Consider the following 15282-nt stretch of genomic DNA (forward strand, 5'->3'; position numbering starts at 1 on the left):
CATTTCTTCCTTAGTCATATTATATTCGACTTTCGGCTTTTCTTGGTTAGAGGTCGCCACAGCGGAACTCTGGTCCGCTCATGATTGGCAGTGGATTTTTACGGTGTAGAGTTGCCAGCCCGACGCCCAACCTTCAACGATGGCACGCCCATTCACACTCGCATCTATCTGCAAGTCTTTTTAACATCACTCGACCGCGGGGAGGACATGCAGACTCCACACAGAAGGCGCTCCCAAGAATCAAACAGGAGAAACTCTTGCTGTGAGGCGACAACGCTAACCTCTGCACCCCCGCAGCCCTTAGTCATATTATGTAAGTTGTCCTTTTTGCATTTATAATGTCCTAGTGGTCTTCTAATATCATACTCACATAATTTTTTTCAAAAATGTGAACTATAGGATGTAATACAGGATTAAATGTACTTGTTTTTTAACAAACCTTATGGCTTTTTACTTGTGTATTGTTCTCCTTAAAGTAAAAATCAAAGTTTAATTTTCTAGTAAAGAATTTTAAATTAATCAACACTTCATCTACTGATGCATTTCTAGCTGGTACAAATGATAAACCTTTTTTCAAACAAATCAGCCACAGAGTCATGCAAGCAGTTATTACTATAGTTGTATATCCTGAAATCATCACATTGGTTGTTAACAATAGTATATGGAACATTCCTTTCATTTAGTTCCTGCCATTGTTGTAAAATCTCCTTTTCCCCCTCCCCTTTCCCCTCATGGTCATTGAATAATTGTAATGATTGTATTGATTGTAATACCCTTCCACTCTCTGATTCCTCAGTCTTTCGGACCTCCTCAGAGGAGGATATTCTAAAGGGTCAGAAATATTTCCTGGCCCATCATGCTCCAAATTATCATTGTCTGTCTGTGTAACTTGATTACTGGACATGATTTTAGATTTCTTGTAATTGATATTTTAGGGGATAGAGGTGGTCCTTTGAATGACTATCTACAACAAAAGGAGCTTAAATGGCAACTGAGGACTAATGCCAGCAACTATCAAGGTTTAAACAGTGCAGTTTCCATTAGCTCCATTTTAAGGTTAAAAGCTGACTTTTATCTGTAATGTTCATATGTAAAATTTGGTTATGCATCTTTTACATATTTATGTATTTTTTATCAAGATATTTATGCATTTATGTATGTTTATAAGCATACTATTGCACAAGTTTTAAAGTAGTTGTAAATACACCTTTAAGGGGGTGGAATTCATTTAAGTTAATGGCTTTGTTCTAATTATTACAGGGTTACTATAAATTAAGTAGGTTGGATTTGAAAATGTATTCTGATAAAGTTTCTATTTGGGAAATGAAAAGCGCTTTAATAAAACTACTTTGAAGTGGATTTTGGACTTGGTTCCTCTGTGTTTGTTTTTTATATATTGCTTGGGGGAATGGTTTGTCTTACACTGCAGCCTTTATGTATGATTTCTCTGTTGTAACTTTAATATTCTGAAGAAGTTGCATTCATTAATAAAGGAACAAAAATGCTACACACCAGCTGGATTGTGTTCATAGGTCCATAGGTGTGTACTAGGCTAATGGCCGTGGAGCCTTTACAAGCCTAGCCCATAGAAGTGCCCTGGCATCCTGCCGTCCAATGGTAGTTCCCAGCACCTCTATCAAGTACAGCCACTGGAGTGAATTCCCGGGGTAAACTTTCTATTTCCCATCCACTCATCAATATTTCACTTGAAGAGGGCTAGTGAGATGCTCTGCTTGACATGTATGGGAAGTCTATTCCAGAGCATGGGTAGTCTCTGGGTTATGAACCTGTCCCTCCAGCATGTTCTGTTGATTGTGGTAATGAGGTGAGGTCTCTGGAGCATGTGGTGGAGAGGGATTGGGATTTCTTTAGATGTAGCCTTTCTAACAGAGCTGAGTCAGACATGGCTTTGTAAGTCAAGCAGAGATCGCCTCTTAGTAGACGATATGAGACAGATAATAGCTGGAGTTTTTTGAGTCTGTCCATGTAGGACATGTGTTTAAGGCCTAAGATCCTCTTCATGAGGTACTTTTGTGGCATCTCCAACTGCTGCAGGTGTCTAGTGAAGTACATGCCAAATGGTGCATTATACTCTATGACTGGTCTAATCAAGGAAGCGTAGAGAGAAATGATGACCTCTTTCTTCCTGGATGCAAAACCCTTGGTAATGAGATGTGCCACATAAAAGGACTTTCTGACCATAGTGGCAATGTGGTGGTCGAAGGAGAGGTTGCCATCAACCTGTGTCCCCAGATCTCCTATAATGCCTTTAGTGCTCAGTGGGCTCCCATCGATGTGGTAATTAGTGGAAGTTTTTCCCAAAGGGGATGAAACGCATTTTTTGGCATTTAGCTTAAGGCCATGGTTTTGACATCCGTCATTGGTCTCAGTTATGATGGTGTCTTTCTTAGTTTCAAGTATTTTATACTATCACGCTCCTTTTCACACCACCAGGATAAGAGCCAAAACTGCCCCGTGGCTGTCTAAGCAAACAAAAGAAAGAATGATACAGAGAAACAAAATCTGGGCTAAATGGAGAGCTACAAAATCTCCAGCTGATCATCTCCTCTATAAACAGTTAAGAAATTCTACCAAGAAATCTACTCTTAGCGATAAAAAGGAATATTATCTTAATCTACAAAATACTACTCAGAATACCCCACAAAAATTTTGGGCAGGCATTAATAAACTTCTAAAACCTGGACATTCTCCTACTCCTACTCCTACAGGATTGAACCCTAACTCCTCTACACAAATCCCAGATGCCTTTAATAACTACTTTATAGAAGCTATTCTAACCCTAGCCAACTCCCTACCAACACCCATAGCCTCCCCACATAATAACTCAACTGCCTCTACTAATGCCTTTCAAATCCAACCTGTTTCATCATCTATCATATATAAACTTCTATTAAAACTAAAGCCTTGCACTCCATCTGCGGACAAACTCCCATCCGAATTCTTACAAATAGCTGCTAAAGCTATTTATCTCCCAATATCGACACTGATAAACAGGACCATCTCTGAAAGGAAAATCCCTACCATGTGGAAAATTTCTCACATAATTCCCCTTCATAAAGGTGGCCCTTCTTCCGAAATATCCAACTATCGACCTATTGCCTTACTCTCCCCATTAGCAAAAATAATGGAAAGGTGCATACACAAACAATTTCTTGACTACCTTCTTCAAAACAAACTTCTATCCAACTGTCAACATGGCTTCAGGCCCCACCACAGTACTACATCTGCCCTACTTTCCTTTACTGACTCTATCAATAAAAATCGTAATATTAACCAATTCTCTGCTGCACTATTTTTAGACCTATCAAAAGCCTTTGATATGGTTAACCACAACATACTTCTTGAAAAACTTAACAACCTCCCTCTAAGCTTACATTCTTTACAGTGGTTTAGAAGCTATCTCGAGAACAGGCAACAAGCAGTACGTTGGGAAAATAACCTATCATCCTTGCTCCCTGTAAATATCGGAGTTCCACAAGGCTCTATCCTTGGACCCCTTCTTTTTTCATTATTTATCAATGATCTTAATTTGAATGTGCCACAAGCAACCTGTATCCAATATGCAGATGACTCAACTTTGATCTGCTCAGCTACAGATATTCCCTCTCTCCAGTCCATCACCCAAACAACCTTTCATAATGTTGAAATATGGTTTATGCAGCACTGTCTCCTCCTTAACCCCCAAAACAAAGCTATTGCTCTTTACTCCTACAAATAAATCTCCTACACCTTTCTTTACTATCTCCTCTAATAATGCCACCTGTATTAACCCTGATAATACCACTTTCGACTGTTAGGTGTAACCATTGACAACCATCTGAACTTGAAGAACAAATTAACACTTCTATTAAAGCGGTTAACAAAAAACTTGGGACACTCTATAGAATTAAATCCTTCCTGAACCCTGCAACCAGAAAAACTATTGCACAGACCCACCTGCTTTCCACCCTTTTTTATGCCTCAGCTATATTTACCACACTTTCTAAAAATAACATCAACAAACTCTCTACCTGTTATAACAGTATAGCTAGATTCATTAATGCTACACCCCTTAGAACTCACCACTGTCACAACCTTAAACAACTAAACTGGCTAGAACTAAAGAACCACCTATTGTATCAACAATTACTCATCATACACAAAACTCTTCATCTCCCCGAAAATACTCCCAGCCTTACATACCTCATTTCTCCATATAAGAACCTAACCACACTTCGTTCTGCAAATAAGTTCCTGGTATCAATAACTAAATCATATAATAAAGCTGGGGATGCATTATTTTCTAATTCTATAGGTAAAGTATGGAATCAACTTCCTCAAACTTTAACTTGTCTTGACTCTACCTCTCTATTTAAAAAACAAATCAAAGAACATCTTATTTCACATTGGCTATGTCCCTGTACCAATCCCGACTGAAATATAGTCTAAATACAACTAATTTTTGTCTCCTCTCTAAGCCCCTACCTGATGCCTTCTGGAGATGAGATTTATTCTTAACTTATGCCTCAAACTATTTTATCCTTAGTTTTTTGTTTTTTTGTTACATCCTTCTATGTTACTAATAGAACTAGACATTGTACATTTTAAATGTTTTTGTTATCCTCTCTTATAATGTAAGACTGATAAGTTTCTGAAATGTTATTGCTCTGCCTCTCTTGTACCTGTTAGAAATCTTTGTTGAAAAATTGTTAAATATTTTGCTCTAATCATATTCATTACTGTAATTTTAACTGAACTGGAGCTTTTCTCCCCGGGCCTCTACTGTAAACGGATATGTATCCAGCTAGACTAGCCCGGTCAACAAATGTAAAATAAATAAATAAATAAATATATATATATATATATATGCATATGTGAGTGTGTGTGTATGTGTGTGTCTGTGTGTGTATTTAGTGTCATGTCACATGACTTTGATCACATGACTTTTAAACATCATTTAATTGTAGATTACAAGTTTTTTGTCTGTTCTGATGAAGTCCTGACTGCTATAAGGACAAAAGTGCTTAACTGATTTCATTGAAGGATTGTACCCAATTTTTTAGTGTTTGGACTTAGTCTGACATAGTATTTCTTGGTTACTGGTGTTTAATTGCTGTGCTTTCCTCTTTGATATCTTGGTTTATTGCATAAGGGATTCCATTTTGAAATGTCAGCATGTGTAATGCTGAATGACAATATAACATAAAGAAAAGAAAGACCAAAACTGTAAAAAGCAAATCCCAAACATCGCTCTTCTCCTTTAAATGTCATTTTTTTAGAAAAGCAAAGACTGATGTGATGAGCAAGCCTTCCAAACCCTCAGAATTATATATACTAACTTTGAGATAGCTATATCTCAGAAAAAAGGGAATATTCTGAGAAATGGCCATCTCAGACCTTTTTTCCGCATATTTTTCATCCAATCACTCTCAGCATTACAGAAATCACTAAACTGGGTATCAATATTTCAAAATGTTTTCCTGCAAAAGAATCTCTAGTTATAGAAAATTAAGCTGTTTGGTTTCAAGAGTACTTTGCCAGAATTGTTGGGGGAGCAAATGGTTGTAAGTAAGGAAATGATTCTTTCGAGCTGGGATATAGTATCCAAATTACCCAGACATAGTTATGCCTAACTTACTAAGCTTAATGCTATTGGCTGCCAAAAAAGCAATTATAGAAAATGGAAATCCAGGTCTAGGCCATCTGTGACTGAAGTACTGAAGATAGCAAAGTAGGTGGAGGTGACATCTTCAGAAAAGAGAAGGAGCAAATTGTGTATAAATAAGTAGATTCATGGGAACAATGCATGTCGAATAGTGTTCAGGAAGACGAGGTGGAGAAACAGGAGATGTTAGAGTGAATGATGAGAAATAAAAAGAAAGCATATATGTAAACTACATGAAAATAGCAAAAGATGTGTAATTATGGTTTGTTTCCCTTTTTATTACTGTATGCGTATGTGTATCTATTTAAAACATGCCATGTTTAATAAAGACATTTAAAATAGTTCATGGCTCAGAAGTGATAAGCCTGATCTTGTTCTGCCAAGCATAATGTTGTGAAACTTCTCTGAGGATAACATTACCATTCAAATATCAGGAAAAGTATATTCTAAAAGCCAAAAGGCTGACCATCAACAAACTGTAAAAGATAAAGCACTTCCAAACTAAAATATTTGGTTCCCTAATATGGACTCACTATATAATGCTAAATTTGCCAATCACTGAGTAACTGCTTATTGGACAAAACAGAATCCAAAACACCAGTTTACCATTTTAGATGCCCAAATTACCTGAGGGTATTAGGCAGATACTAGCTTTGAGTTTTACTGACTGGTCAACAACACTTTGTATCTTTAAAGCTGATGAATACTCTATATATATATATATTCTATAATAAATCTAAGCCTTCCCCTTCAGCCAAAATTTTTATATTGCTACTCAATGCTAGAAGTCTAAATCTCAAAATGCACTCACTCGAGGCACTCCTTAAAATGGAGAACATCGATATCTGTGCAGTGACTGAGACCTGGTTCAAGGCTCCAGAGAGCACCCCTGCACTACCAGGCTATAACTCATACCACACTTTTCGGCCATGTAACCTGGACCGGAACACCAAAAGCGGAGGTGTGTCTATATTCATTAAGGATATCCACACCTCCATTCTAGTTGCTCAGCATAATGCAGCCTAGGTTATCCAAGTGCAACTAACTCTGGGCAAAACTGCAATCCAAATTGTAGCTTGCTACAGATCACCCACCATGCCCCAGGATTCCCACTCCTCTTTTCTTGATGTACTGGAAAATATTAGGGTTTAACCAAACACCCTAATAATGGGCGAGTTCAACTACCCCACCATTAACTGGGAAAACTACTCATGTACCAACTCCTTCGCTCAACGCTTTCTGGAATTCATAAACTCCTCCAATGCCCTGGATCAACTTATCCACATCCCTACCAGGGGCAACAATATCCTAGATCTAGTCATTACCAATATGAGTGACCGGTGTTCCACACCTGAAGTCAACGCCTCATTGATCCGATCTAACCATAAGGTAATTACCCTAGATATCCACATCCTGTCTCCACCACCCATTAAGGAAACCATGGTAAAAAATTTCTCCAAAGCCAACTTCATGCTTCTTAAGACAGACGTGGTGAACTTCATAACACCCAGGCAGATGGACAATACAGTTATGACCACTGAATCCTACACAATTGCACTTTATAAGCACTTACATAAGTGCATGGATCGTGCTATCCCAAACAGAACCAAGATGCTATCCTCCAAAAAAAGGAAGCCAATCTGGTGGTCCACTGCCATAAACAAACTGTACAACAGAAGGAAGAAACTCTTGCAAAAGGGAGTAAAATCCCATGAGTGGAGGAGCTCCCTGGTCAGCCTCAGTAAGAAGCTGCGATCCCTGATAAAATCCTCCAAAGCTAGTTACGAAAACAAAATTGCCACTGATTCTAAAGACAATCACAAAGCATTCTATAGCTATGTCAAGAATCTCAATGGCAACACTCAGATCTGCTCTGAGTTACAGCACAATGGTACTAAATATACAGACCCAACTGATATTGCCAACATCCTGGCAGATAGGTTCACTGCTAACTTTACCCCCTCTCAGCCTCTAAAGAGCCCATCCCTATATCAGAAGAATACAAAGTTCCTGTAATCACGGCTGCAAAGGTAAAAACCACACTCTCCAAAGCCAAGAACACAGCATCCATGGGACCAGACAACATCCCAGGCTACGTTCTACATGAACAACAGAATGAACTGGCACCCCACCTAAGTACCATGTTCAATCATAGCCTCACCTCAGGCTTTGTGCCTGCTGAATGGCGCACAGCAATGGTTATCCCACTCCACAAGGGGGGAGCCACCACGGACCCCGGGAACTACCACCCCATTAGCCTGACTTGCCTGGTCTGCAAGGCCATGGAGCATATCATCATGGGACTTATAAACAAAGACATTGGTAATCTCCAAACTCTGGATCCCACCCAGTTCGGGTTTGTAAAAGGCAGATCATGTCTCCTAAACCTGATAGACTTCTTTGAAGCAGTCACCAAAGCCGTAGACAAGGGTAAGGTGGTTCACACAGCCTATCTAGATCTTGCTAAGGCTTTTGACACCATCCCGCACTCTGGAATTATAGATAAACTCACTAGACTAGGTATAAATCCCTGTGTCACAAGATGGGTTGCCAACTGGCTCACTGACAGAACCCACACTGTGAAAGCAGCAGACTCCAAATCCGACTTCAGACCAACGACAAGTGGAGTACCACAAGGTTCAGTCCTGGGTCCTCTCCTGTTTGGTATCTACTTCTCTGAAGTACAGGCTAACACAGAAGGTCTTTGGCTAACGAAGTTCACAGATGACTGCAAACTAGGAGCCATAATCGAAACTCCTAATGATGTGGACATCCTACAAAAGGGCCTCACTGAGACAGATGCCTGGTGTCAACACCATGGCCTCAAGCTCAATGCCAAAAAGTGTATTGTCATCCCTTTGGTAAAAACTCTGTACCCATGAACTACAACATAGGCGGTAGTATACTTAACACTGAAAGTGTGATAAGAGACCTTGGGACACAGGTGGACAGTAGTCTCTCTTTTGATAATCACATCGCCACAGTAGTCAGGAAATCCTTCTACTTGGCACACCTCATCACAAAAGGTTTCTCATCCAGAAAAAAAGAGGTCACTGTTCCTCTCTACTCATCACTCATTAGACCCATTATAGAGTACAACGCCCCTTTTGGTATGTACCTCACAAGACATCTACAATAACTGGAAAGGCCACAGAAATACCTCACAAAGAGGATTACTGGCCTCAAACAGATGCCCTACGCAGACCGTCTCAAAAAACTCCAGCTTTACTCCGTCGCATATCACCTACTCAGAGGTGATCTCTGCCTAACATACAAAGCTATGTCAAAACCCAGAGCTGTTGGACATGCTCTACTTAAAGAAATCCCAATCCCTCCAAGCTACACGCTCTAGGGACCTAAACCTTGTCACCACAATAAACAGAACATGCCGGAGGGATAGATTCCTGTCCCAGAGACTTCCCATACTCTGGAATAAACTACCTATCTATATCAAACAAAGCTCCTCATTAGCACTCTTCAAGAAAAATCTTGATGACTGGATGGGAAATAGGAAATTCACCCTGGGGATCACTTCTGTGGCTCTGCTCGACAGTGGCACAGGAAAATAATTTTCTTGGGTGGCAAAAGCCAGGGTACCTTTTTGGCTGGGCTTGTATAGGCCGCAGGGCTGATAGCCTAGTACCTAGCTATGAACTTATATAAATAAAAACACAAATGTATTCAGTGTTTAGTATTGCTAAGTTCATCATCTTGATCAATGGACAATCGTATAACATTACTGCTTCAAGTACTTTGTAGTAAGTTGTCCTTAGTGACCAAGAAACTAAAAGTAATCATAGTTCCTAACATCAGCATGTCTTTTTTCCCCATGAAAACAAGTTTACAACATTTAAGGGATACAAAACTGTAATTCTTACAACAAATAATTTGCTCAGTTAACCTTTACACTCAGAAGTACATAAATGAGTCCAATCCAGATGTAATCCATATAATGTAGAGTATTACAAAAGACAATTTTCAGAAAGACAAAATGAAGTATTCATATGTGGACAGACAAGGATACCCAACCCTGAAGTGTGAGAGTACATGAAACTGAAACATATGCATGTACAAATGCTCCCAAAAGTTAAAGGGCCCATGATCTCCTTTGGCAGATTAAAGACATACCTTTATAAGACACAATTCTCTTATGAAACCTCTTTAAACCTGGCATTTGTCAGCAAATATAACTTTGTTTTTGTATCCAAATGTGTCTTCGGCCACATTGTTGTTATCAAATGAAATGTATCAATAGCATATATCAAAAACTTATAGCTTCATAATTTAATTTACTTACAACCTCATCAATCCTTGGAGTTAAAAAATGTTTTACTATTATTGCTACTAACTGGTTGATGAAATGACTGTTTTTCAAATGTACATGTAAACCCTTAAGTTACAGTAGAATGAAGAATTAATCCTGAAATTTTCTGCATGAGGAGTTTTAAGACTGGCAAAAGTACAGCTTCCTTGTTTCATGAAGGTGTGATTATTTTCTTGACAAGTGAAAAGATATTGGTAATCATCCAACATATTTTATTAAGTTTGGTGCCCTACTGAATCATTGACCTTGTTATGCTGGGATGGGGAACTCTTCAGACAGAAATGCACAGACTCTCCCCTGGACCACTAACTGCAAAAAATCGCCCTTAGGCAAACACATTCAGTGTCTTATCTTGTTTATGTGTGGCTTACCAGTTTGCTTCACTTATATTGACTTGAAGAACCATTTCCAGAGTGTTTCCTTAGATAAGCTTATTAAAATATGACTGTTCAGTACATCAATCATCAGGCCACTCACAAAGTCATGTAGACCAGATTACAGTACAACATCACTTAAAGTGGTATCTGGATACCACCTGGCTGGATGTCAGAGGAACATACTTCTTCAATCAGTAGTTATCTACAGGAACTGACATTGTAAGATAAAAAGTCTGAGATCTAAACTGTACATGGGATTTTGACCTTGTGCTGTTGTTTACTTTGTTAAACCTTTATATTCAGTTGTGAAGAAGCTGTACCTGAAATTTTCTTTATGCACATTAGTATTTCTGCTGTAATCCTACCACATAATGTCTTGCCAAAGGTATTACTGCACTAACTGTGTTGAAGTAATCCAGATATTAAATAGCTGTCAAACATGAGAAAACCGGAAAGTAAAGGTAGGAAAATGGAAAGCTGGCAATCAGTGATTAAATGTTTGCAGTGATTACAGCTTTGTCTTACTAGGAAACATAAAGTGGATAAAAGAATAATGAAAGGTTTTGCACTGGGTTCAAAAATAACCACCATAACATATTTAAAATGGATTCAACATTACCTGGTGTAGCCCCTCATTACAATGTCTATGCAGTCAACACTTCGTTTTTAGGAACTGATGAATAATACTGGACATGAATTGGAGAAATCAGAATGTTTCTTATCATTTTTACAGAGAAATCAGAATGGTTCTCATTTTACAGCAGCTTTGGCATGCAGGACAGTAAATATTAGTAAAGTATTGGATTAAGATTTTTGTAGTTCTGATATGCTGTTTGTGAGCAATATCTGACCCCCATAGATTTTGATCTATGATGTAGCAAACATGCTAAGAATCTTTCTAAAGGTGTTCTCTGGAGAAATGAGGAACAGCTTTCCCAAAAAGTAAATATGGTACCTATTGAAATTAGTTGACTGACACCAGACATCTCCCCCCTAATCATGATTTGGTAACAGATTACCTCTTACATTACTAGGAAAAACCTATCCTAACAACTTGCTTAAAAATGCACAGTATGAGCTCTGTAGGTTATCAGCCTTGCTGTCAAACATACATCGGTGCTACTTTTTACCTCAAGCTAAGTCATTGTTTCTAACTGAAAAAGCTACTAATTTTCCATCCATTTCCTGTTACATAATGACTTCTGCCCATCTTTAGCCCTTAAAGTCACTTTAAATTAATCACATTTCTCTCTCCTAATCCACATACCTGGACAGTATAACATTAAACTTTATTTACTAACAAATTACAAATAAACACCTGGAGTATGCATTCCCAAAGTTCAGATTTACAGTCTAGAACTTGGTTTCAGCAAATATATGCAAACCACCATTAAATTATCACTCTTTGACCATTTAAAAATAAGTTCTGTATATCCCTAATTCAATCTACAACTTTCTTGCCCTCCCCTTCCTTCCATCCTTACCCTTGTTTTATTCTTATTTGTCTGTCTTCCTTATCTCTTCCCTCACAAAGCAGTTACAGTGTTATTGCAATTACTTGAGTCCCTGAGTAAGAGCATAATATCCAAACACATTATCATTCACCTACCTATTGCCTTGATGAATTGTTAAATAGATGTACCTTTTTATGTTCTTCAGTCTTGCAAATGGCAGATATATTTATATTTAAATTATTTATATATAAAATACCTATATAAAGATGTGCTGGTTGACTGTTAGATATCAAATGACCTAATGCACAGTTCAGGTAAAACAACTTCTGTAATAGTTTATCAGTCTAAACAATTTTCTATTGAACACACATTTAGTACTTGATTACAATTACTTCCTTTACTACATTGCAAATATTTTCTTTACCTGTTTATAAATATTCTTCCTTGTTGACAATGATGTATTATATTGGCAGACAGTTCTGATGGCCTGCAGCCTAGATTAGCAGCGGTAGTACTCATTGCAAATAGAGGACAGTATAGACACACAGCAACAGAAATTATTTGGTTTTCTTCTGGCAGTTTGAGTCTGGTTCTAATTATTAACTTGGCTGAAGCTGCCAGATATGAAAATATTCTTTCCCAAGCAGCATTCCTGCAGAGGTCAGGGTTCCTTCACTGCTGGATATTTGTTAAGATACTAGAAGGTGAGCATGCCTTGTTCATGTTGAAAGATTGATTGTGACCTGCTGACCTTAATCTGACAGCTCCTGCCTGTTCCTATTTATCTCTTGGAGACACCTGCTGTGGCAGATACAAAAATGTAAAATGGGAAGGTTATCTCTCACACAGATTAAATTTTAATAGGAGACATAACTAGAGACAATATAAGTTGAGTTCAGCATATTGCTAGACCTGATTTCCAGCTTCTACCGCTAATTGTTTTCTAGCTTTCTCATTTTATCACTTAAAGAATATTTTAATGATAAAGCTATGTAATATCGATCCTTAAGTAGTCAAAGAACTGTACTGTGTTAGTTTGTGTCTATCCTTTGTTTTGCTGTGATTACGGCAGTTGTGTGTTTGTCAACTATTTATTAAGTATGCAAGTCTAAAAGTGTTTGCATTCCCTGTTGTTCTTCATGATGATGTGTCGGTAAGCACTGTTTTATAAATACATGAAGTTTTCAACTTCTGATGCAATGATGATAGTAGGGTATACATCTTCTTTTCCCCTGTGTGTTTGCAAAGAACATTTATATTAAATAAATGGGTTAGATTAAAAGTTTCACTCAACTCCAATATAATGATTAGACTACAGGTTTAAATTAGTTTACAAAAATTGTTTTACATGTGTAGTTACAAAGTTCTAAGACCATGCAATATAGCTGATCCCTAAATTCCATGGTATTTACTTGTTTTGATGCTGCAGTGCACAGATGTTTACATGTTTTAAAATGGAATTATCACTTAATTAGACAGGTTCTTAATACACTTTCATATTGCATTGCTATTGTATAATAATAACATTCTATGCCAACAAATTGTAAGAAATGATGTGTCAGACTGGAGAATGTGTGTTTCATACACCTTTGCTTAATTTTGCTAACTCCTGGGTCAGACTACCTCACAGAAAATTACCCACAAACACATGTCATCCTTTGGTTTTGGTGTAAAAGTTGACAAAATGCCACTTTAAGTATTTCAGTTTGATGAATTGTCACAACATTTTCAGACTCCGTGAATCAGTATGTACCCTTATTGCTTATTATAAAGTTCTTCATACTCTGGCAGTTAGCATAGGGGATGAATGAACTGTTTTGTATAGTCCAAGGTTAGATTCCTTAAGCCTCCTGTTGCTTACTGTGAGCAAATCAATTTTTCAGATAATGTTCTCTGAAAATGGGAATGTTGGCCTGGGTCCTCCCTATTATCCTGGACCACATGTATACTAGCTATGTTTAAATTTATACACTTATTTCATACCACTGAGATTTCCAGTTAGACATGTTTACATTATGCTCTATATCTACTTTGAGAAGACTTTATATTATGTATTTATATAATCCCAGTCCCATTTCTTATCCATGTACATCCGAAGGGAACCGTATTATATATTCCTAGCTTCACCTTTCTGTCTTAGTTATGTACATTTTGCTTACCAACTTAGTATTCACATGTGCTCTTAAATCCTTTATTCATTCAGAAAGCATAATGTTTTCTTCTGTATAATACACTTATCTTGTTTCTATGATAATTAATGTTTAGGGGCATCCCTAAGTTTGGCCCAGAATTTTGCTGTGTCTGCACACTGATCATCAGTTCTAATTTCAGCTCTCCCAGTGTAAAAACAGAGACTGAGAAGTAAGAGCCAGTGATATTGTCAGCTTGGGTAAAACTCACTTACTGGATAGTAAATACACTGTCTGGGTGGCAGCACAAACCTTTAGAGATCTTCAAAGAAATGAAACCAGAAAAGGTGAAGAGAAAACCCTGGCTGGGAAGAATCCTGCAGCTGTTCAGTTCAAAGCAGTTAAAGCTTTAGCTTTGGTAAATGAGATGGTTTCCCGACGTTCACTGGAAAAAATAAATCAAATATACTCAAACATGATTACAATAATTGAAACACTGAAGGAATATATCACCTCAAATAACAAAATGCTTGAAAAAATGAACACATTTTAACTAGGTATTCAGATGAACTGATAACTGCAAAAATTAAAGGTGGAAATGAAGAAAAGGTTAGTTGAGTATGCAGCTTCTCAAGAAAAGCTCTTTTTAGAGTTAGAAGACAGAGCACACAGAGAAAATAACTGTGATTTTCTGCAGTACCAGAGAAACTGGAAGTAAGAAACTGTATTAATTTTATGAAAGCACAAATAAACTAGACTTATATTTCACAGCAGGATTTGTTAACTGAAAGGACACTTCAAGGAAATGATCCAAACCTGGATATATGAAAGCAGCCAGGACCTTGATTAGTAAAGATGCAATCATACCACACTTGATGCTAACAAAACTATGGCAGAAAGGAAAAGTATTATAAATTGGAATCAGGAGAGTGTTTGTGGAAATGATTATTCACTGCATACCAGGCAGCAGAGAAGCAAATTTATCCTAGGAATCAAGGAATATTGACTGGCAAGTGTGAGATTCAAGCTGCTGTATCCAGCTGTCTTCAGAATAATTTTTTTCCAACAGGATCAAAGATATTTTTGGATGCAGAACAGGCTAAAGAGTAAATACGTTTATTCAACAGAAAGTGAGCCAATAGACAAAAAGAGGCTCTGCTTTTTATTCTTCTGAGAATAAAGCTCATACAGAAACTTGACCCAGTCTGTTGTTGGGAGATGGACTTGAACAATCTTAAAAACAGTCACATTACACAAAAGGAAAGAGAAAAAAAACACCAATTTTGAACAGGAAGAGGACCAGCAGCACTGAAATTAGTGTATAAAGTGGAGA

At 37.6% G+C, this 15282-nt stretch overlaps 1 protein-coding gene across 2 annotated transcripts in view; it reads left to right on the top strand.

Moving 5' to 3' along the window:
* B4GALT2 (beta-1,4-galactosyltransferase 2) overlaps positions 1-15282 on the top strand; it is a 2452938-nt gene that overhangs the window by 657106 nt on the left and 1780550 nt on the right. The window lies entirely within an intron of this gene.

The sequence above is a fragment of the Protopterus annectens genome, chromosome 10.part0 (assembly GCF_019279795.1).
Source record: "Protopterus annectens isolate FY-2018-M chromosome 10.part0, PAN1.0, whole genome shotgun sequence".
NCBI classification, from domain to species: Eukaryota; Metazoa; Chordata; order Ceratodontiformes; family Protopteridae; genus Protopterus; species Protopterus annectens.